This window comes from Malaclemys terrapin, chromosome 14, assembly GCF_027887155.1.
Source record: "Malaclemys terrapin pileata isolate rMalTer1 chromosome 14, rMalTer1.hap1, whole genome shotgun sequence".
In the NCBI taxonomy this organism is placed as follows: domain Eukaryota; kingdom Metazoa; phylum Chordata; order Testudines; family Emydidae; genus Malaclemys; species Malaclemys terrapin.
In genome coordinates, this window is record NC_071518.1 from 29,666,414 (window position 1) to 29,692,793 (window position 26,380).

Here is a 26,380-nt window from a genome sequence, read left to right on the forward strand (position 1 = left end):
CGGCTCTCTGTTCACCTTAGATATGGCATAACAATGGCCTTCCTTGCAGTTTATGCTATTGGTAGTTCTTAACTTGGTAGATTTCAGTAAGGGTCATTCTACAGCTTGACTCCTTCAATGGACATGCAGTACTGGCTTTTACATTTTTTTGCATGCACAAACATCCATATTTGTGTGCGCGCAACTCTACCTACATACATCTGCACATGTAATTTCCTATCCTGCCCACATAAACAAGAGGGTTTCAGTAGAGCTATGGCCACAAATATTGTTAGTGCAGGCAAGAAGATGGGATGAAAAATGTGCTGCTTAGCCTTTATATAAAATCAACTAAAAAGCTTCTAATCTACATTTATTGCAAAGCCTGGAGAACACGGAGCTGTTCAAAGATAAAGTTTCAGCCTTAGCTTTGAATTCCCTTGGGTTTGTGGGTTTAAGTCAAGACCCATAATATCCATTTTTATATAATCAGACAGTGAGGGAAGCTGGGGAACTAGTTAATATCATTTCCATGTACAGAATGAACTCTAACCATGTGATTTGATGAATAGAGTTTTATTGAATTTGGATAAATATTTAAAGCTTTTTAGAACATCATGTAAATTATAAAAACACAGATTTGATCAAACTGCCATCTGCTGGAGAGCCCTGGTATATAGCAGGAAGGAAAAAAATCTCTGTTTGAAGACATACCCAGAGCTGAAAGTCTAATTTTCACTAGTTGCCTGCCCCCATTCCTTTTTTATGTATTTTTTTTTTTTATTTTTTTTTTTGCGCAGCCAGTTTTGAAGTGAGCACTAGCATGGGCCCCAATGAAAATATTACCAGAAAGCACAGGCACCTGTGCAGAGACACAGCAACACTACCATGTTTAGCTGCTCACCCCAAGCAGATAAACATCCAACTTGTTGGGTATAGTACTAACACTATTTTCCCATCTCCAGTTCGGTTTGAGCAGAGAAGGCCAAACAGTACTGTATCAATAGAAATACCAAGTCATAAGAATGCAAATATATTAGACGATTTACTATTGACTGCTTTATCAGGAAAAACATTTTAAGTGTAAAATGATGCATCAAATTAAGAAGGCAACTAAAACTATTAATTAATTACCTGAAGTACCTGCATATAAACTAGCCATATCAGAAAGGGAAAAGGTTTAGAGAAGTAATTTTTCAGCACCTTAAAAAATATAGTCTTAGAAGAGCTAGCTCTAGAGCACACAAGAGGCCAAGCTATTCTGCTGGTTAGTCTTAAGTAACACGGTGGTGTTGGTTCAAGTAGTAACTAATAGTAACTACAATATAATTAGGTTCAAAATCCTCAGGGAGGGATCATGCTGAAAATACACATTGACACATTAAAGCTTTAGAAGGGAAGTTGCCAAATAAAGGAGGAAGCTAATCAAAAGAGACACTAAAGTCAAAAGAGAGGAAATTGAAATCTTTATATTCAATATAGAGGCTTCCTAAGGAACAAGTGCAGAGTAGCAGGCAGTACAGAAGATATGCAGACCCCTAAACAAGAGAGAAAAAGCAGCATAAAAGTAAAAATGTATAAGCCAACCACTAAGAGCCATTAAGTAGCCAATTATCCACTATGAAGTTTCTTGCACCTCCTTTGAAGTACCTGGTTCTAGTCTCTGTTAGATATAGGATACTAAATTACTGGAGATTCCCATTACCCCCTGGAGACAATTAATTTGTCTCTTGTCTTATACTCAGATTGTAAGCTCTTTGGGGGCAGGGGCTGTGTTTTTGTTCTGTGTTTGTACAGCACCTAGCAGGATAGGGCCCTGATCCATGATTGGGTCTCCTAGGCACTATAGAAATTTAAATGATCATAATAAGAAAGTTGTTTAGTCTAACAAAAGAATTCCAAATAAGTACTGGCAAAAGTTTGGATTGTTTTTCATTTGAGGCGGTAGATACTGAACAGATTGGCCTACCTCTCATTATTATCCTCTACTTGCAACATAATCCTTTTTCCAGCAATCAGTTGTGGAAACCATGACTTCTGTTGGGAAATGTGCAGAAGGAACAAGTATATTTTTCAAAAACAAAGCTCTCATTTTCATGCAAAACAGTCCAATAATAGAAACTAGGCAAAGCAAAACCACAAACCTCTATGTGATACGTAGGCAGAAGAATATCTAAACAGAATGTGTTTCAAAGTTTCCATGCAGCATCAGCAGCTCTTTAATTTCTCCAGTGAGTTAATTCATATTCAGTTCCCTACCCACATCCAACTTCCTTTTTGCATCTGATGCAGCCTTTGCCATATGTCAGACAGACACTCATAGGAGATACAGGTTCCAAAGCTTTAGAATTGTGAAACTGCAGACATCTTTTAAAAGTTTATATTTTTGCCAGACTATCAAGCTTATGCTCCCAATACTTCTGTTAGTTTTAAAGGTGCCACAGGACCCCCTGTTGCTTTTTACAGATTCAAACTAACACGGCTACCCCTCTGATACTTATCAAGTTGTGCATTTTTGCCTAGTTGGAGAATACTAGAACCTAACAGGATAGAGCTTCAGACTGAGTTTTCTGAACTATTTTGGAGTGAGTGAGTGAGTGAGTGAGTGAGTGAGTGAGTGTGTGTGTGTGTGTGTGTGTATACATATACACACACATACACTCACTGTTTGTAAAGCCACTTGAAAACTCCCATCCAAATCACAGTGATAAATGACAACTACCACAGGTCATCTTGATCTTCTGGTTCACAAAACATTAGGTATGAGTGAATACTGAAAAAAATGCACACAAAAATCTTTACAAATAGTTTAAATGTCTGTTTCAGCCACGTTTACACCTCCTTTGGGGGTTTTGCATTAATCACAGAGGAAAGAAAACAAGATTACCTAACATGAACACTTACAGAAAGTGAATATTATGCTTACAAACTAGGATACTCATGGAAATCAAACTTCAGATTTCAGCAATAAGCCTATTGAATAGGAGTGAGCCCTTTGTGACATGGGAAGAATTGGGTGAGTCTGAGATGATGAGATTCTCATCCAATAAGGCACTTAGCTGACACTCCTTTTCTTAAGTCTTGTATACACAAAAATTTTGTATTGCTTTTAGTATCCTGGTATAGTTGAAGGGGTCCAACGCCATTAATGTGGATACAGTTATATCATTATAAAGAAGCTTTATGCCAGGATGGCTATTCCCGTATGGGAAGAGTAGCGGCTATACGGGTATAAGAGACCTTTATGCCAACATAAAGACAACTTCATTAGGGCTTATAACAGAAGAACTATATAGATTAAAAAACTCACCTCTAAGTAACATAGTTATATTGTTACAACTTTCAAGTGCAGATTAGCCCTTAGGTTTTACTCCTGCTAATTGTCTGAAGCAATTTGGTGACCAGACAACAGTATTCATTAATGCATGATCAGGTACCCTGCACTTTTGGGGTATGTCTACACTGCAGTGTAGGCCCAGGGTTAGTAGAACTTGAGTTAGTAGACCCTGGGTTTGTTAATCTAGGGCTTGAACATCTACTGTCATTTGTAACCTCAAGTTAGGAACTGTTGAACCCTGGGTCCCAACCTGGGGCTCCAGTGTCTACACTGCATTATGTGGGCCTGGGTCCAACCACCCATATGCCAAACTACCTAGCGCTGTCCAAATATGGCTGCTCTTATCCTTTATTCATTGTGTAGCGTGGAAAACCATGACTGTTCACCAAATTTGACTGGCCAGAAGACAAAGTCAGCTTGTGGGATAGTTTGATGGATTCCCAGAGCACAAGTCCAGTGGGGCTGCGTCTACTACAAAGCAACAGAGTTTGAACCCTGGGTCCCATCTTGACTCAAACATGGACCCTCCACTTCCCTGGGGTCCAGAGAACCTGGGCCCAAGTTCTGAGTTAGTGCAATTTGGGTATAGATGGAAGGCGGGGGAGTTAGGCTTGAGCTTGAGCTCAAGCTTACATGATCATCAATTTGAAGAATCAAACTGGTTTGGTTGAGAAGTGGTGGCATTTCAGTGCTAAGTGAAATTATACATCTATATAGTATAAATCAGTTGGTCAAATGCTTTGGGATCCTGAGGGAAGAAAGCTGCTATATAGATGTATATTTTTGTCATTAGCCATTTCACTCACAGATATTTATCTGTTCACAGGGTTTCACAACCCAGTTTTTCTGTCAAGCAGAAATAAATGTGTGGACTACCATCAGTGATATTCTTCCTATGTTTATTACCCACTGTCAGTGTGGGTGGTATTGGAGGAGCAATGGTGGCTTGCCAGTTTCTATATGCCATGTTTTGCACATGGTCAAACTGCAGACTCAGGACTTTCTAAAGAATTACAGCATAAAATCCTCTTCTGGACAGATGCTCACAAAACCTGAGCCATTTTAGTCAGTCAGTAAGGGCCCATTAAATTCTTTGAGAACTGCAGGAGGAGGAAATGCACAAATTGAAACTAAAAATGCCAACTCAATAGAATCAGTGCACAAAAAGTCAGCCATGCATATGCAGGCCATATATCATAGGCCTGAGGTAAGTGGTGTTCCACCTCTTCAGTAATAGGGGTTTATGAAGTGTTTGGGTCAACCTTCATTATTCTTTAGGGGTGGTTGCTTGTGATGTCAGAGAAAATGATGCCGGTCTCCTTCAAGTACTGTTTTTCATCAGTCTCCAGGAAAACCGTAGGAAAGAATATCTGCACTGTGATGCCAGGTGGATGATTGAGGTTTAAATTCTCAGTCCTAGTTGTAGTCTCCAGTTTGGGATTCAGCCAGGTTAGCGATAGAAGTCTCCATGCGCCCTCGGTTGATTAGGCAGAAACATTGCCTAGGACTGGGATTTTCAAAGGAGACTAAGGGGATCTGGGCACCTAATTCCCTCAGGCTTCTATGAAAACCCCAGCCTGAGGTGGAAAGTTACATTCCAGATCAGGATCTGAGCTTTTCCAAAGACTGAGCATGTTCAGATCTGGAGTCTTAGCTTGGCTCATTACAGCAATAGACATACAGCAAAGTAAAGTTCGACATCATTTGCCTTAAGTGAAGGAACTTCAACCAACATTGTTAAAATCCATTAGCATGAGGTGAGCAAAGGTTTTGAACTGACAGCATTTGTATATTCCACACATTATACAAGTTCCTACAAAAAGACTTTCCCTTCTTTAGTTGCAAATATTTAGAGTCCTTGTAGGGACGATGAGCTAGCAAAATCTACTCACATTGTTTATGCATGTTATAGTCATTAGCTCCTGATCTGAAACCTTTCAAATAGCTTTTTGGAAAGCTAACCTTTGTTTTGACTGCACCAGAGGTGCTTTTTCATCATTGAGATCTTGCGGCATTGTAGGACTTACATGTTACATACACATATATACTACACATGCACAAAGACACACACATAATACTAAAAGCATGTTGTACATGCAAAATACTCACATTATATATACATTAAACAATTAATATAGAGCCAAACTCTAAATTTCTTAAATCAGGCAAAACTCTCCTCTAGGTGGGAATCTTGACTGAATAGAAATGAATAAAGATTTCAGCATTTGGTTCAGTGAGTTTAATATGAAAATATTCCGAATGCTAACAATTCCCCAATATATTTGTAAATGTTAATGTTCTAACAATCACACTTTGTGTATTTCATCTATTTATATATAAATTCTTTACATTAAATGGGTGATTCCTACACCAAATGTATAGGAGAAACTATACTGAATATGGGCTCTTCCAGGAAAATATATTTATACCTTGAATTATTTACCATGCTTTCAAGGAAAGACTCCTAAATGATTCCTTTATATTTTAGTTTCCAACCAACCAATCTATGCCAATGTATACAGAAATAATGGAGATAGTTTGACCATAATACTCATACTATACTGTATTTTTGCATTACAAGAATTGTTACTTAATGCTAGTCATGTGACACTCTTATTGTAAGTTTTTGACTACCTGGATCTTGGCTGGATCCAAGAAATCTACAATGTAGAGGAATAATGGTTAAAGTAACAGTACGGGTACTTTCTACAATAGTATATAATAGGGCAATAATAAATAGTAAGGATATAGATGTTGGAGAGAAGAGTATTTGGTCACTATTGAGAAGTTACTAGAAAGAAAGCTCTCAGTTATATCACTATTTCCAGATGTATTGTAACATATATATTCATCTTGTCACATTGCTGTATAAATAGATGAGGTAAAACAACATGGCATTTGTTGTACTTCAATTACTTTCTTGTATAATGTCAAGAAGTAAAAGCTAACAAACCATAACTTTTCCTGACATTTCCTCCCTCCAGTGACCAATGATGGATTTGCCCTGAAAAAGCATTCATCATTTTACAGAACAGCACAGACTGATTTTTTTAGTTAATGTTTAAATAGAAAAGCTCAGCTCTTATCTACACAGATGTCAACCCTGGCAGAAAACATTTGGTGCATTTCCAAAGAGGCAGCTGTTGGGAGACACACAGAGTAGACATTGTGTTACCTCTTACCTGCCACAAGTTAGTCTAACAGGGTGATTATAAAGGTAACGAACATTCCATTAGGACTCAGTCCTGCAAGGTGCTGAGCACTTTTGTGATGTACTGGACACTCTTAACTCTGTTTAAAGACAGTGGGAGTTGAGGGGACTCAGCTGCTGAGAGTAAGCCCATAGGCTCGAATGCAGGAAAGTACCCTATGCAGCAAAGAACGTAAACGTGTCCTTAAGCTTCACTGAGCACGTGGTCAAGTGCTTTGCTAAATAGGGTTGGATTTTTTTGTATTGCTTGTTATTTTTGCTTTTGAAGTTTTCCCATGGAGAAAATAACTCCCCATACCAAGAAAAACACAGGAACAAAATGGCAGAGTTGTCATGGATACCACAAGTTTCTCATAGATAAATGAATACACAAAATTGGGAGATGAAATGCTGAATATACCTTCTCCCTGAGCTAATCTTTTCTGATAACTAAGCCTTTTTGTCTCAGACACACATATCATCAACAGGTACCACATGCTATTTGCTAAATTACAGAAGGAGATGAAAATACCCTTTATATGGTCTGTGCTTTTTTGTTTTTTGGGTTACTGTTTTTTATTATTTGGGGGGGGGGGGGTAGAGTCCACAGAAAAGCCACAGCATTAAGAGATTTTATAAAGCCTTCATTTTCTCTTATGTAGTTTATATCTCCAAAAAAGAACTGTGTGTTCCATCCATTTAAAATAAATGAGTTGCTTAAAGAGTTAGGTAGGAGGTTGTGTACTAGCAATTATATGGGTGAAATGCAGTGCATTGGACAGAATGAATGTTATCATTAGCTGCTCTTGCAGCTGCTAGTAGCAAGTCATGTGCATGATGCATTCAGAGATTGTGAATAGGACATAAACAGGAAAAAATCTGAACAAACATTATGAATGTCACCCATTTTTCTTGTTCAAATCAGAGGAATATGTCATTCCTGTTGCAGTGAATACAGCAGGCACATAGTCAGTGTATTTGCTATTGGCAAACACAATGATCTCCAGAATGCAAATTTGCTACAAATCTCAAGATGAAAACCTCTCTCACCAACATATTGGTTTGAGTGTACAAAAAAAATCATATTTTAAAAGGTGGGTTATTTGAATATACATTTAAAGATACAAAAACAAAGCGAACCACAGGAATACTTTGTCTCTCTCATTCAATTAATTTTAACTTTTATGTCAATGGCTGGTCAATAGAATCAGCACCATGAACTCATACTTCCAAGGCCAAATTAAGGCAATCTGGTGTCTTCATGTAACCAGCTGGTTAACATACATTGTGTCCCCCTTCTCTACACAGTTCCCAAATATATAGTCTCCACAACGTGAGCCAGACAACTTTCCATTCTGGATGTTCAACCTAGACTATTGGCTGTGACATGGCTCCTCTGTGACCCTGCCTCTGCTCTATAGGTCCATTCCCTGCCTGGAGTGGCAGTAGCTCCTCTCCCAGAGTGGCTGGCACTGTGGCAGCAAGACCCCCTGGTGACATGAGAACAGCAAGAGTAGCAGCAGAATCCCCTCCCTCAGAGACAACAGTGGTGCCTCATTATGCAACCCAGCTGCTACCAAGTATTTGCTTGAGCAAGTTGGTGGGCTCTCTTAGACTGCTGCACTCTTCTCCTCCTGCCAAACACAGAGGAGTTGGATGGTATTGGTGCAGCTCCCCCAAAGCTCTGCATCTTGGAGTACATGGGGGCGGATCTCCATGGTTCTTGAAGCAAACATGGAGCTGTTCACTCCTGTAAGAGCTATTACTTCAGGCTGTCTACAGATTCAAGCAGACATCATTGCACCAGTTACACTTGGGTCACAGTTCAACCTGTAGTAGAAAGAGAGCCTGAAAAATGAGGCCTGGTATTAGAGGCCCAATATGAGGCTTGAGACATGAACTAAAGTAGTGGTCAAGCTTTGCTAATATAAAGCCAACTGAGCAAAAGTCAGGCGGTGAACAGAAGGCAGGCCCTGTTATAAAACATCCCTGCTTGCAAGTTCACAGAAACTAGCAGGACGAGGGCTGGTATTGCAAAACCACACACATTCCTGAGAAGTACTAGGCAAAGGACACACACACACAGTCCAGAAGGGTAGTATCAGAACACCCTGATACCAAGTATGGTACAAACACACTCCCTGAAGATGATTCAAGGACACACTGACCCCCTCGTAAAGATAAGGTCAGATAACAGCATAATGGAGAGAGATGTTTTGATGAAATCAGCATGTACAATGTAAAGGGTCGTAACTACGTCAGAGGGGCAATACATAAAAATTGTTTTATCGACGTATAAAGGGGGGTCTCAGTGGAAATGTCTTTGGCCAGCCGAAGGGGCAACGGAAAGTCCTGCCATTCACTGAGCTGAATCCATTGTCACGGGCATACACGTATTAAGTGTACTTGTGTAGCACGTATAGGGTGCTAATATCATGCTTTGTCGACAATAAAACTGGCTGGGTGCCTTCACTACTAAACCAAGTCTTGTGGTCTTATTGGATGGTTCCATCGGAGCCTGCTGTATGAGCTATCTGGCCAGAGTCAGTGCAGCACACACGCAGCCACTGACTAACTACACAACCTATTCTTTGCATCCATGAGAACACTCTTTAAAATGATAGCTGAGGTTCTGATGGAATCACATGACTCCAGGAGCTAAGCCCATAGTGCAGATCCCTTAATTATCCACCTCCTTCTTGTCTATTTACTTCACAAGATGCAGAAATCTGTCAATGAATCAATTCAATTTCATAAATTAAATGATCATACTATGATCTAAAATTACTATATTATGATGCCTCTGAGTAATGGAATTGAAAAGATAGGTTGTGACAGAACAGTGCAAAATATTCATAATGCAATGAAAGATTTGAAGATTACTTGAAAATTCTGATGTGTACATATTGCTTTGAATTTTTTAAAAAGTGATATTTTCATTGAAAATGTCTTTGAATTACCTATTTCTAGGAGAAAATAGTCCTATTTTTGAGTTTGCGTGATTTTGATGCAAAGCTATTTAACACTGAAAATAAAGATAAATTTGATCACGTAGAAACCAAAAAAAAGGAAATCATAAATAGCATTGTGAAATTTGCACAATTCTAGTTAGAATGTTTTCAATACAAATACACATTCTCAAACACATTTTGCCTTCTCCGCACTATGAACAGCTATAGAAACTAATTACTAACTAAAATGTAATCCTACATGGAATTAAACAAAAGTCAGCTTCCCAAGAGCAGTAGTATGGACCAGATGCTTGCTTAAAATACGAAGTATCAAGCTGAAGTCAGTACAACACTGTCGACTATTTAAATTTAAGGCGGGGGTGGGGAAGTGAATTAAAAACATGTTTTCTACAATATATCTTTCAACTCTTGTTACAGATGAAGCAATGAAAGATGTAAAAAGTATTCCAGACATCCAGTTGATCTTGACAAGCTAGGAAGCATTAAAATATTATCCTTTTTATTAGTATAGCCACAACTAGATTGAAATAAAACAAAGAGCTTTCAGAAGAGAAGGGATGGGGAACTCATCCTGGGATTGGAAAGCCAAGAGGAGATTACTTACTCTCTAGTATTACAAAAAAGATTTTTTATTTTTGCCTATGCTACCCTTTTTAGGGTCCCTGTGAGCTCAGTCTACTATCAATTACATGAAAATACAGATGTTATTAAACTGCTTTTAAGATGGAGAGTTTTCAGGGCTACAGAAAGAATAAAAAAAAAAAGTCTTCAAATCTCATATTTACTTTACAGACAAGGTCAGCTCCCAGACTGCTGCACTGGGCCACACAGTATGGGGAGGAGGTGAGCAGCCCTCAGTGGTGAAAGAACAGGTTAAGGACTATTTAGAAAAGTTGGACATGCACAAGTCCATGGGTCCAGATCTAACGCATCAAGGGTGCTGAAGGAGTTGGCTGATGTGATTGCAGAGCCATTGGCCATTATCTTTGAAAATTCATGGCGATCTGGGGAGGTCCCGGATGATTGGAAAAAGGCAAATATAATGCTCATATTTTAAAAAGGGAAGAGAACCTGGGGAACTACAGACGGGTCAGCCTCACTTCAGTCCCTGGCAAAATCATAGAGCAGGTCCTCAAAGAATCCATTTTGAAGCACTTGGAGGAGAGGAAGCTGATCAGAAACAGTCGCCATGGATCACCAAGGGCAAGTCATGCCTGACCAACTGGATTGCCTTCTATGATGAGATAACTGGCTCTGTGGATGTGGGGAAAGCGGTGGATGTGATATATCTTGACTTTAGCAAAGCTTTTGACACAGTATCCCAGAGTATTCTTGCCAGCAAGTTAAAGAAGTATGGATTCGATGAATGGACTATAAGGTGGATAGAAAACTGGCTAGATTGTCAGGCTCAACGGGTAGTGATCAATGGCTCAATGTCTAGTTGGCAGCCCGTATCAAGCAGAGTAGGTCCTGGGGCCAGTTTTGTTCAACATCTTCATTAATGATCTGGATGACAGGATGAATTGCAAACCCTCAGTAAGTTTGCAGAGGACACTAAGTTGTGGGGAGAGGTAGATATGCTGGAGGGTAGGGATAGGATCCAGAGTGACCTAGACAAATTGGAGGATTGGGCCAAAAGAAATCTGATTAGGTTCAACAAGGACAAGTGCAGAGTCCTGCACTTAGGAAGGAAGAATCCCATGCACCGCTACAGGCTGGGGACCAACTGGCTAAGCAGCAGAAAAGGATCTGGGGATTACAGGGGATGAGAAGCTGGATACGAGTCAGCCTTTGTTGCCAAGAAGGCAAACGGCATATTGGGCTGCATTGTAGGAGCATTGCCAGCAGATCAAGGGAAGTGATTATTCCCCTCTATTCAGCACTGGTGAGGCCACACCTGGAGTATTGTGTCCAGTTTTGGGCCCCCAGCTACAGAAAGGATGTGGACAAATTGGAGAGTGTCCAGCGGAGGGCAACGAAAATGATTAGGGGGCGGGGGCACATGACTTACGAGGAGAGGCTGAGGGAAGTGAGGTTATTTAGTCTGCAGAAAAGAAGAGTGAGGAGGGGATTTGATAGCAGCCTTCAACTACCTGAAGGGGGGTTCCATAGAGAATGGAGCTAGGCTGTTCAGTGATGGCAGATGACAGAACAAGAAGCAATGGTCTCAGTGAGGGAGGTCTATGTTGGATATTAGGAAACACTATTTCTTTAGGAGGGTGGTGAAGCACTGGAATGGGTTACCTAGAGAGGTGGTGGAATCTCCATCCTTAGAGGTTTTTAAGGCCCGGCTTGACAAAGCCCTGGCTGGGATGATTTAGTTGGTGTTGGTCCTGCTTTGAGCAGGGGGTTGGACTAGATGACCTCTGAGGGGTATGTGTGTATATATATATATATATATATTTACTGTTTTCCACCTCTTTCATTTAAATACTATGTTAAAGTTTTTACAAAGACTCGAGTTCAAATTAGCTTGAGGGACACACCAGAAAAAATTTCTCTCAGCGTGACTGGATATGTAGCAACAAAGCTGAAAGTAATTTGGGCAGCAGAGAAGACAAGGTTAACTGACCTCGGACATTTTGTTGTTCAAAGCAGTTGCTACTGTACCTATTTTTTGTGAAAAAGAAAGGCACTTTCAAGTTAACAGAAATATCATGCTGAATAATTGTCAAGACCAGATAAAGTATTCTGGTACATTTTTAAACAAAGGCTATTATTCTCTCTATCCAAAACACTCAGTGTAGGTGTAACACTGACAGACCCCAGCCGTCGGCAGGCAAGATCAAACCCAGGGATCTTTGGAGCTTAGTGTATGAGCCTCTACAGCATGAGCTAAAAGCCAACTGGCTGTTAGCTAAGGCTGTAGAGCAGATTTATTTTATCTCTCTCTCTAAGTGGTCTCGGTGCCACTAGATGGGACAGAACACCACACGCAGAAGGTGTGTGGGTTACATACTTCCACTAGCTGAGGAAGCACAACCTGAGCTTTAGAGTCTTCCCAGTTGAAATCCTGGACGAGCTCCCACTTATAACACCGACAGACCTCAGTTGTCAGCAGGTGGGATTGAACCTGGGACTTCTGGAACTTAGTGCATGAGCTTCCACAGGATGAGCTAAAAGCCACTGGCTTTTAGATAAGGCTATAGAGAAGATCCATTTTATCTCTCTCTCTAAGTGGTCTGGGTGCCACTAAATGGGACAGAACACCGCACCCAGAAGGTGTGTAGGTTACGTAGGCAACATGCTTTATTACAAAGAGAGTGTATTTTGTGTTTGTCTTTTTAAACTTATTACGGTGTCAGTGCCATAGAATAAAAGAAAGTCGCTCAGGAAAACAAAAAGAACAAGTAGGATTCTACTAGCCAGTAGATTATTTCAAGGAAGTGGTTTGGCGAAGAGTGTTTTCAAGCACAATCAAAATTCATCTTTTGCAAAGACTAAGATTTCTTCAGAGAGAAATGTACCAGAATTTTAATATTATGATTCATGATCCCACAGTACATGGGATGGGAAAAGTTAACTGGATGAGACAGTTGAAGCAATGTTTTCTCCAAGCTCACCAAGGAGCTATGGGAAATTGAGAAACAGTTTTGACTGAAGAAAAAGTTTCTGGCTATGTGTAGATTACATATAGAACAGCAGAAAAAAATCCTTCCCATTTGGAGCAGAAAGTGGAATGCAGCAACTCAAACATCATCAAGCATCAGTTAGGTAATAAACATCTAGGTCAGGTTTTGACCACAATAAGTGAGAAGTAGCTAGGAAAATACTTCAAACATCTAGCAAATGCCATGACTGCCTCACTGACAAGAGTACCCATTAGTCCTCAGGACAATGTACAGTTCTATACTTGGATGCCCATGTTAAAGCAAAGCCAGAAATCATTTATTCCATCTTCAGCTGGCAAAAGATGTGTCTACCCTTTTGGACGCAGACCTGGCTATAGTAATCCACGTCTGCAGAATACTGGAACACTGTCTACTTAGGGCTACCAGTGACAGCTGCAGCCAGTCACGCCATAGCTTGTTTTCCAAGTGCAATAGTTAGAGAGCATAAGATCCCTAGAGTGCATGTGCATCTACACTACACTACCTCCCCGTTCAACTTCAATCCTATGGATGACACAGACAATTAATCAATAATTCAAGGCCCTAGATGCCATAATAGTGCCCTTGTAATACAAATATTCACGTATAAAGAAAACATAGAAACAATACTCAATCACACGTTCTTTCCTTCTGCGTCTTGGAAACAGTGTCCCAGCTGGGGAAAAGTGATAAATTGAGGGTTATTAGTATTTATTATTTGTATTACCGTAACATTGAGCCCTAATCAAGAACCAGGATTCCATTGTGCCATAAGTATCATTATTCTGTTAACTCTTTGCTCCCTATTTTAAACATCTACAGTTTAACAGCAATACTCATGCTGGTTAATTTTCTATTCAGTCCTCTCCATCTTACCATTCTGCAACTATGCTGCCACAGAAAAGTTTATCTCCCAAGACATAGAGAAGAGTTCTGACTCTCTAAAACTGTATTGTTCACACTTAATTAAGACTTTTGGAATGGATAAAGCAGTTTGGGGGGAAAAAAACAAAGAGCAAAATTCTATTCTCATCTACACTTGTATAGTACCCAGAGTAATCAAATCAGTGTCACTGGACTTATTCAAAATATTCAACAGGCTAATTTATTTTGGGATTGTAATATGGATGCTAATAAAACAGAACCATTTCTCTTCTCACATCAGTGCTACGTGCATACCCATACCCAAACTGTCTACATTACAAGACCCTTGCTTATTGCTTGGGCGCAGACTTCATGAATTTGTGATATTTTAAACAAACTGGAGAGAAAAATAATTTGTTTCAGAAGTTCATGGCAGCTGAACTTTATTCTAATATAGTGCCATATTGGAACAAAATGTCAATTGAACATAAAGACATTCAAAAACAAAACCCAGACTGTTTTAGCAGGTTTCTGTTGTTCCTAGAACATCCTAATTCCGAGTTCAAGTAAAAAAGTCTTATTTTGCCTTCTGATAAGCTTAGATTTGTTTATGAGGCTAATCATGATCAGATTAAACAGTTGGCAAAAAAAGCATAAACTATAAATATGTAACAGTGATGCTGTTTTTGTTAGTGGACTAAAGACAGAGGACCTGCCTCACTGGGTGATAATCCTGCAGCACACTTGCTGTAAATAAAGTCAATATTAGAGCTATAACAGTCTCCATTCGTTTGAGTAAAAATTTATGAATTTACTTCAACTGTATTCACAAACCTTCATATTCATCATTTATGAACATTTGTACAAGTGATTTTCTGCAATACATGGCTGAATAAAAGTTTGCCTAAGGGGTTATATTAAGCATTCAGGCACCCATCTTGCAATCTTGCCATCACTCCTATTTATAAAAACTTAATTTGCCTAATCAGGGACGTGGCTGATAGGACTAAAAGTCAAATGCTACATAGTCAATGTGAATAGTTTACAAACACCTTGAGTTTGAAACATGCTTACTGAAATATTTCTCAAGACAATTCTGGGCACCTAACATGTTCATTAAAACGAGCCTCTTAGAAGGTAATTCACAAACAAAAGAGCAACATTAGTGCTAGCTGCAGTTTAAAGTGATAATAAAGTTCACTTGTTTTAAATTAAATGTTAAAACATTTCTGAAATTACTTAAAATAGCCATAACTGTAAAAAAGTGTCTCAGCCTTATAATAACTGACTCTTTCAAAGATCATGTTAAACTGGAGCGAAGATTAAGAATGCTCACTGGTAATTTAAAGTCACCTATTACAGGAAAATTAAAATTATCCCAGAAATAAACATTATAAATAGAAGAATCTCAGTGTTAAGGTTGAACTTAAAAGAAACAAACATCTTAAAGGTAGAGAAATTCATAGATAGGGCATCCAAACAACCTTAACTCCTATCTGTAGTTACACTGTTGGAGTCTGTGTGTGTGCATGCCTGCGTGCTTGTGTGTGATGAATCTGATGTTTCTTTAAAAAAAAAATTACCTGTATCAGAAATGTAAGGTAAACCACAATATTAAAATGCCTAAATACTGGAATGTTTATTGGATGATATCTACAAAGCCAGGCTAAAATTGTTTGGTTACCTAAATGTGCATTTCTATACCTTCATGTTTGGATTTCTTGTAAGTTTATCCTTAACTGAATTTCCTGGGTTTACAATGCCTCTTTCAGAGAAAATTTCAACTTCCATGGAATGTATTTGATCCTAATTTATTAATATATACCCAGTCTTAATTCCATCTTAATGCTGTTTTTGTCTGGGAATTCCTGGTTTTTTTTTAAACAATTTCACACTGGAATATTAACCAAGAATGTCAAAGAATGATACCATGTGATAGTTCTTATTTGGACATGGGAAGACTCAAACTTTATTTAACTTCTAAATCCAGATTCACTGATACGCTCTGGCTGCCCAACTCCATTCTGAAACCAAACAAAATAGCCAGACTATACTGGCCAGTTAAACTAAGTTTACAGCTGCTTTGCATCACCTGAGCACCAAAGCTACTCCAGTGTACACCCCAGTTTCTATGATTCCTCCTCTTCTGTCCATTGCCCTGTACATACAGTTCTCTCTCTAGCACCCAACTATATTCTCTTGCACACACACAAACCCAAATACCTCTCTCCTGGCTCCTACATTGTCCTGCAGGCACACAGCCTTAATTTTACCCTATACTCAACAAGTGCATTAATATTGGGCAAGATATGTTATATGTTTCATACATAGCTAAATGTTTTCTTTTAGTGCAAAACCCAGCTCAGCTCTATGGCACAACACTTTTGGTAATAGATAACTATACAGAATTGTAATTGATGGTCACTTATAATGAACCACAATAATACCATTTACCTTCTTGACAACAATTATTCAGTTTGTGTAATACTCAAGGATGTTATTTTTTTTAAAAGGTTGTCAATATATAGGGTATTTCTGATACTTTACTGAACATGTTCTCATGATCTTAGTGTGAAAACAGAAGAAATAGAAATTGATTTTATAGTGATAAAATTATATCTGGATAATAATGCTCAAAGCATATATTTAAATGGTATATAACATGGAAATGAGGATTCAGTCAACTGAACTGAGTGTTCAGTCAAAAGGCATATGTAATTATAGTATCTAATTTGAAATTCTTTTAAAATTTGAGGAACTTGATTTTACCTTACAAAAACATGTGAGAAGCAATGGAAATGTATTGTAAATGTCAGCATCATATTTGATCGTGTATAGGTGACCTTAAAATGCCATCTTATCCACTTTAATTTAACAAGTGGATTTCCTAAACTATCAAATATTTGATATAAAACAATATATATTGAACCACTGAACAAATAGCTAAAAGTTATTTTAGTTGTCATGCTTGAAAAGACTACAATAGATGTAAGGGGGAGAGGGGACTTTTTCCACTAAACTTTATGTCTTTCATGTAAGGAAAATTCTGCCTCACCACTTCATCAGGAAACTTTCAGACTCCTTGAAAAGATGATTTTTCTAATCAGTGGGCCGGTTTCTATAACAGTGCATAGAGGTTACACACAAAAATCCTGTTAACACTGTAGACCAACATTCAACTGAAAATTTTGAGCTGATATTATATATGGCCCCAATCCTGCAAACAGACAGTGTGCTGGCACAAAAGTTCACTTCCATGGTCAACTGCAGGATCAGGACACTCATTCCAAATTATATTAATACTTTGTACTTTTACAGTGCCTTCCATCAATGGGAGATGGCTGTATTGACATAATATCCAGTGTTTATTTTGGTTTTTGCTTCCTTTAAATAGAACCTGAATTCTGAACTACCTGGATTTCAGTCACTGGTGTTTTAAATCTTCAACTTACAGTTAAGGTTTCTTTCTCCCTAAAAAATACCGATTTTATTCACAACCTCAAATGCATCTTAAAGTAGTATTTAAGCATAGAAGTTGCCTTTGGTTTGGGGCCTTTACAATAGTCGTCATTCAATTATACTGTCCAATGCCTATTGCTATCGCACTGTTTTAAAATGAATCCAGATTCACTTTTAAATCAGTGAGAATGTGGCCACATACAAGTACAGACAGAAACATCAATCATAGATACGTTCTGCAATTCTCATCAGCCTTAACACACAATGTGCGGCCATCTACAGTATTTACACAGTAATATCACAGATTTCCAGCTCACTTGGATGCTGCTTTTTTCTTTTGAAACACAAAGAAAGATGTTTTAGATGATCTGATTGCTCACATGGGTCAATGCTGTCTAATGGTTAGGGAGGGGAGTCAGAGCACTCCTTCATTTTTTCCCTTCTGCCGGTCATAAAAATCACATTGTGATGATGGGCAAGTCACTTAAGCTTAGTTTGTGCATCTGTCATGTGTGTATTGCACTCATTGGTATACTAATGCTCAGTGCATTAACATTTGCAAAATGCTGCTCTTCAGATTCTTGCATGAATAGCACTACATAGGTGCAACATATTATTTACCTAGGAATGTACATAGGTGATCTGGTTAAGCAGAAGATCTGGTTAAGCAGAAATACAGAGAATATTATGTAGGGGTATGTAAGGACACACAGCATTTATAGGTACAGAAGTTACTTGCACTGTACAGATATAGTGAAACCCATCTTCAGCATCCTCTCAAGTACTTATTCAGGGTATTCTGAGGCACCAGCTTAAAAAAGAACTTTCCCTAAATAAGGGTGGTCTCACAAACAGTGTAAGGTATTACCCAGAAGTATAGAAGTAATATTACTAGGGCTTTACCAAATTCAAGGTCCATTTTGGTCAATTTCAAGATTATAGGATTTTTAAAATGATAAATTTCATTATTTCAGCTATTTAAATCTGAAATTTAAGCGTATTGTAATTGAAGTCCTAACCCAAAGAGGAGTTGGGGGGGTGAGGTCATAAGGTTATTGTAGGGGGGGTTGCGGTACTGCTACCCTTATTTCTGCGCTGCTCTCTTCACAGCTGGGCAGCTGGAGAGCGCAGAAGTAAGGATGGCATGGTATGGTATTGTCACCCTTCTGTGACGCTGTTGGCGGGGCGCTGCCTTCAGAGCTGGGTATTGTCACGCTGCTGGCGGGGCGCTGCCTTCAGAGCTGGGTGCCTGGCCAACAGCTGCCGCTCTCTGACAGCCCAGTTCTGAAGGCAGCACAGAAGTAAAAGTGGCAATCCCCCAACTGCCCTACAATAACCTTGTGACCCCCCTGCAACTCCCTTTTGGGAAGGACCCCTAATTTGAGAAACCCTGGTTTCCCCTATGAAATATGTATAGTATAGGAAAAAAGCACATGAAAGACCAGAATTCATGGTCCATGATGCATTTTGTATGGCCATGAATTTGGTAGGGCCCTAAATATTACAGGAGTACTGCTGATTTAAGTAGCTGATTCCAACATTAAAGAGACTACAAGAGTTTTTTGTGGGGTGAGGGATTAAGTGAGTTTGGGGAGGAGTGGAAGATGGAGCTAGTGATGTCAGTTTTTAGCTAAGGATGTGTGGGGGGGAAATGAGCAGTCATCTCGCTGGTCCTGCAAAAGTTCCCTATGCTGGGTAATATATTAGTTTGCACAATGACCAGCTGTAATCGTTTTCACTTTCCCTTGCAATAGAAATTGGACAACATGGAGAAGCATTGGTCATATAATGAAAACAACAACTAAAAATGATTGTTTTCTCTATGAACACAGGTATTGAAAAGTATCTTAGTTGAAGAAATGTGTCATTTTAGGGCAAATTATATTTAAGATTGGAAGAAAAAACATACAATGCCAGACACAAGGCAGATTGCTCAGTTAAGCACTCTCCATATTGTACCTACTCTGTTGCTTCACAATCTCTGAATTTTCTAGACAATACATGCACTGCAGTACACTATGTTTGGATAATTACCAATACTACTTGTTTGCTATTTAACATCTGATGTTAATTATTCCAGCTGATCACTGACAAGGGAGTAAAGCCTGAAGATGAGTAAGTCTGCAGAGAAAGAGCATCAAAGGATTTAGACAAAACTTCCTTTTTACTGAAAAAGCAGACACCATTCCAAATCCTTAAATTCCTTCTTTCTAATTCACTTTCTAAATATTGAAGGGAAGTACATAAAAGAGTCATCTGAAAATAAAAGGTTAAAGACATGTTCACTTTCAAATATTATAAAGCTACACAGAAGCATAAGGCCCAATTTTATGCCCCTGGAATTCAGTAGCAAACCTCTCACTGACTTTAATGAGAACAGGATCAAAACACATATTGAGAAGATCTGGAAAGAGTCAGAAGAGCAGCAATCTATAATTTAACATCAGATATTGCTGGAATTACCACTTAGACTTTCAAATACTTACTGCATAAGGCATCCATGAACTTTACAGACATCCTCTCATTTGACTTTTTTTATTGGTTCCATAGTTGCTATTTTAAGTCTCCCTCCTGTTTAAAACTTCATGTGGATATAGAGAAACGAATGGCTACATGCTTTTGCTTTTGTTGCGAAATGAAATAGGAACAAGTAGGTGGGGTGGGGGAGCTGATTATAAGAAGTGCTGGCCAATATTTTGTATGCCATGCTGAAATGCTATGAATTATCATTTGTCACTCTAGCCTACTTCACACTACCTAGTAATGGGTGAGTCAGTTTGGATAAAACAAAAACTGCTCTAAATTCAAAATACACACTGAGCCTGAGGCTATTTTTTTCTAATATTAAATAGGTTCTGTGAATTTTACAGCAGGCAGGGGAGAGGGAGAGAGTTTCACTGGCATGAAACACAGTCACATCCAAGACCAGACCAGTGCCAAAGTAACGCAAGCCATGTTGGTTTTCATTACAAATTCTGAGCCAACAGGAAGGAGACAGGACTAGAAATCTCATGAGAAATTAGAGAAGTGAAAAATAAATTACTTTTCTCTCTTGTCATACAGACATGCGATTTTGTGATCATGAAATTCATTTTCATTAATTTTTCACCATTGAAAAATTTTCACCATTGTTTGACATTGAAGCATGCACACATTTATATTTTTTCATGTTTTATTCTGAAAATTGATGTTTTTTTGTCTGAACAACATTTCTAAAATGTTGAGGATTTTTGTCATCAAAAGCAGAACAATCTCCCAGTCAAATGATATTCATTTTTACTTCAAAAACCATGCAGGATTATTCTATTTTCAAAAATTTGAAATGGAATGTGAAAATCTCAAATACTGATGAGAATGTTTTACACGCACTATGAAAGCCTGTTAGATTTTGAGCTCACTTTTGGAAGGCTCAAAAATGATTTTATATATGAGATATGGAAACATATCCAAACTTCTGGGTGCTTAGTTGAACCCAACATCCAATTCTTCTGAGATTTCCTCATCACCACGTCAAGTGGGTAGCAGAACTGAAACAAAATTTTAAAGGTGCTTTTATGAAAAAACACATTCTCTTCTAACTCTGGAGTCTTGTTTAAACATCTTAATAAAAATAATTAAATTTGACCTATAATCTACATAGCATCAGCATTCTGTGCAGAAGCATTTCTTTTAATAGTGTTGTGTTGTTTCAAGTCTACATTTTTTTTTTTTTTTTTTTTTGGTAGATATCACAACTATGGAGGGTTTACAAGAATCCTGAAAGAAACTTGAATTCTGTAACAATATAAAATATATTACTCTGTACCAACCACAAGAATGATAATAGTTTTCAGATCCATTTTAATGCTCCATCTAAAATGTTTACAATGTTTTATATGTAGGTTTGCAGAATTTTTTTATTTTTTTAATAATTGTAATGGGCTATATTGGTTTATTTTAAGCCTTTATTTTTATTGATTTTCACAGTTGCAAGAAATTATGGGAGACAGAATTATTTCATGACAGTAGACATAAATTCAAAAAGTTAAATTTATAACCATTAAAACACAAATTGTCTATATCACGTCAAAATATAAAAAAATAAATATTCTTAAACTAAAATTCTCAAGCAGCATTTTTCTTACTTTGCCTATCTGTAAATTCCAATCATCTGAGAAAACATTTGTCAATTTGTGTGTGCATGGTGCAATCAATGTTTACTGATTTAAAAAAAAAATCATAATTCTTCCAAGCCTATTGATCTATAGCTATGAGAAACTGCAGAATTTAATCTGCCAGTCAAGAATATTACTGTGGAAAAAAAATACTCCATGAGTTCTGCTGGATTCCTAGCATTTTCTATTTGGTTAGATTTACTCTTTTGATAATAAGCACCAATTTGTCCTGTGTGATTGGAATACTACAGGAGCAACAACATCCCATATTTGCACCTGTATTTAGTATTGTGCAGTTCAGAATATGTACTTTTTGTAACAGTACAATACTTGGAAAAGACATTTCCGAGTTTTGAAATTCTGTTGCCTCGGGGGTAGAATATGGCAAGAGTTAAAGATAACATTGCACAAGAGTATAGGTCAGGAAATATCTAAATGAAATTGAAGGGGCAGTTTTAGTTAGAATGTAGTTACTCTAACTGGAATTTGACTAGGACACCCATACTCTTGTGACAAGTATCATGGAAGCTTTAATGACCACAGGTAGTCATGAGTTGACTTTGGGTTTAGTTAAAAAAACAGCAACTAGAGCAAACACAGTACTAGCTCATTGGATCAGCAATGTAAATCAGAGGTAATACCAAATCAAATCAAAGTACAAAATACAAATATTTCTAAGTACCCCAGCATTATACTCTCCATTGCCCTGAACTGGAGAAGGAGTAAGCCACCAATTCTATAGGTATTTACTCATGCAGTTAAGTATCAGAGGGGTAGCCGTATTAGTCTGAATCTGTAAAAAGCAACAGAGGGTCCTGTGGCACCTTTAAGACTAACAAAAGTATTGGGAGCATAAGCTTTCGTGGGTAAGAACTTGCATCTGAAGAAGTGAGGTTCTTACCCATGAAAGCTTATGCTCCCAATACTTCTGTTAGTCTTAAAGGTGCCACAGGACCCTCTGTTGCTTTTTACTCATGCAGTGTCCATATAAAATATATGAATATGAAATTTAATCTGAGTACATCAGACTCTTCCGCTAGGATTCAAAAGACCTCAGTTTAAAAGACAACATACACCAATTACAATCTATTAAGGAATTCTTCTGTGTCCCATTCTAGCAGATATTAAATAACCTTCCATCTGAAGAAAAGGTGACATCAGTTAACTACAGTTTCCTCTAAATACAAAACAAACAGTATCACTAAGAAAGTTGGTCAAAAACTGCAAAAAAGTCCATCTTCAGTCACTATAGAAATAGCAGCCGCCTTTTACTTTGTATCATTTCACTGGCTTTTTTTTCTTTTTCCAAATGATCATTTTTGTGCACTTTTTTCCTTCAATTATTACAACAAAAGCTCCTTTCAAGTTAAAGAAAATTATGCTATTTTCTTCTTGGAGCAAGCAGCACTTTGACAAAAAGTAGCAGTGATACTAAACATTGCCCATGATTGTTATGGAAATATATTTCTCTGTATCCTGTTGTCATGGCAGCTGAAGATCAAGGCATGAATGCTACATACAGTAATTTATATTGAATAGAAAGAATGTTTGGGGGAAACATTTAAATGTATAATCTGATATTTGAAACCATAGTCTGACTTAGAAGAAAAAATTTGAGACATTGTGGATTTCAATCAATATTTGGTTCATTATTTATGTTCACTGAGTTCCTTTAATTTTTAGTGCACTGGCAATTTTATTTCTCAGGCACTCTGAATCTTCCAGTATTTTTTTTACCCTGGCATTAATCCAGCTTCAGCAATGTTCCTGACCACACAAAAGGGAACCACAAGCTGATATTTTGTTTCTTTTTAGTTCAATAGTATTGTTTGCATAAGGCTAAATTGTCTTTATTGTACTGCAATTGCCCACTGTTTCAGAAAATGGTTCAGCTTTTAGTTCTCTCACTACAAAACATCACATTCAGAATGTTTGTTCAGCCATTTGCTTCTAAAACACTATCAACAGAGCAAATACTGTATATCAAAACATTTCATATGATGTTGCATCCCTTGGATGCTTTACAAAGAAACTGTGTGGAAGTGGTGCAACTAGGGTGACCAGACAGCAAATGTGAAAAATTGGGACAGCGTGTGTGTGTGTGTGGAGAGGGGAGGGGTGTAATAGGAGTCTATATAAGAAAAAGACCCCAAAAATCAGGACTGTCCCTATAAAAATTGAGACATCTGGTCACCCTAGGTGCAACAAAATAGTTTCCGCACTTAGGAAATGTTGGTGAAATAAGGGTTCTTGGTGACATGTAACATTGTTCAGTGTTGTGGAAAACTCTAGAACAGGATTTAATCACGTGCTGTCTGTACAAGGAGAATGGATTAAACAGAGACCATCTCAGGACTTCAGATTTTCTTATTTTTGTCTGTGTTTCAGCATTATTATTTTTGTAGTTTATGTCCATTTCACTTTATTAATTTATTTAACCAAAACCAGAGTCTGACCCAAATATTTACCCTCAAACATACAAACGTTGGGTGCTTGGAAATCTGCATCCTGATCCAGATGTTCCCATTTTGGCCCCATTTTTGTTTTATAAACATATCTCTATGGATTTGCACTGAATTAGTTTTGCCTTGCAACATAAGATTATAATGAAGGATGGACATTCTTTTTCAGATAAACAAGAAACAGGTCTGAAGAAAATGGTTGGTGGGGAAGACAGAGCAGAGAAAGTAAAGGAGCCTTTGAACTGTGCAAGATCAGCTGGGAAGTGGAGTCCAGAGTGAAGGATACTCCATTGCAAAAGCTCAGCAACCAAATGATGCAATAGTGTTTGCCATGTTTGTATCATGGAGTTATGATTATGCAATAAAGGACAAGAAGCAAAACATGACAGAAAGGAAGTAACATTCCAATTATTATGGGCTCTACAATCCATTTAAGGACAAAGTGGCTTTCCAGCACTTCAAAGTTACTTATCAGTGCATTATTCTATTCTAGAGAAATTCTCATGGTGACCTCATCTCAGCCCTTTCCAGTAAAGTACCAAATGAGTGAATAATGGGTGTCACATATGGTTTGTGCTCTCTCCTCTTACTGGGGGGAAATTGTGTGCAGTATAGTGTTTTTTCTTTTGATGAGTTGGTCTATCTTTTTAATATAAAAGATATATAGAACATGTTTTGTGCTTATATTAATGAAAGCAAAGCCAAAGAAGTGGACTTTGCACTTGGAATGAGAAATGGTGAGGTTTATGATTGTCTTTAGTTACTATAGGAGTTTGTTCTACAATCTTGGACCAGTCCCCTAGAAAGTTCTGCCTTCTGCACAGACGAGCTTCACCTCTGCGATGTGCATCTCCATTGTGCCCACAAAGCAGAATTGTCAGCCACCATCATCCTGGACTTTTAGGTGACTTTTAGGTATCCTGGGCCTAGCCATTCAGTGCCTTGAAAATAAGGACCAAAGACCTTGAACTAAACTTGATATGCTATGGGAACCCAGTGTAGAGGGTGGAAGACAGATTTCATGTGCTCACAGCAACCTGTATGGCTGAGGAGATGTAAGATACTAGTAGAAATTTCCTTAGGGCTCACAAAGTTCATGTGCAGATACACTGCACTGCCATAGTCCAGCTGAGAGGTGATGTAGGCATGTAGCACCTTGGCCAAGCGTGATGTTTCCTATCCAACCAAAGACAATAGAAAGCATTAGCTCATACAGCTGCATCAATGAGTATGTGAGAGTTTGATATCAATGAGGAATCAAAGAGGACTTCTAAAACTGCAGACTGAATTGATCAATTGAAGGTGTCTTCAAACAAAGCAGAGTCGCCATGGTTGTGAATTCCTCAAAGTGCTTTCCTCTCCCAACCAGCACAAACCTGTTTTGCTTGGGTTCATCTTCAACAACCTGCTCTTCATCCATGAGCTAAACTCTTCCAAGCACTGGGTCATTTTGGTAGCAAGGGTGATGAAGGGTAGACAGAGCAACGCATCTGCAATACTTTTGGTAATTGAGTGCATTATCTTACCAGGTCTCCTAGTGTCTATATGCAGATATTCAATAGGACAAGATAAAGAACTGATCCTTAATGGACTCCACAAGTGAAAGTTCCACTGGGGAAGATGCAGCTTCCCATTACTATATTTGGGGTACATCCCTCCAAGAAAAACTCAAACCATTTTAAATCAGTCCTCTGGACCCTGCACCTCCCTCGACCAGTATCTTATTGTCTGTTGTATTGGTGTAGATGGAATCAATGGGCCCCAACAATGAAAGATGTTACTATGTCCCTGTCACCGTCCAGCATTAAACAGCTTTGAATAAGGTCCAAGGTTTGGTATACAGAAACCTGAGTCCTGCTTAGTACCAGGTCAAACACCACTAAAAATTGTTTTAACTTTTTATTACAGATACAGAAAAAAAGGAAAAAACAGAAGTGGCATTTTAAACAAGATATTAAGTATGGCTTTCATGTTAACAAGTGAGAGTTCTACTGTTGCAAAACTCTTTCCCATGTGCCCCCCAGACACTGCCAACACACTCTTAACAACCTCCTGGCTCCAGTCTGTACCCACTGCATTCCACTCCTCCCCCATCACAGTCCAACCCTGGGACCTCCCAGTACCCACTGCACTCCACACCCATCCCTCTGCAGTTTAGCCCTGCTGAAGTACAGTGCCCACTGCACTGTAGTCCAAAGGAGAAGGTTGGATAGGATACCTGGACATACACAAATCTTTAACCGTCCCGGGACCCCACCTCCTCCCGGGACCCTCCCTTCCCCCATCCCCCTCAGAGCTGTTGTGGTTTTTTTTGTTTGTCTCTCTCCTCCAATTGTTGTTTGTTAATAAAATAATTGTTTTGGTTTGAAAGCA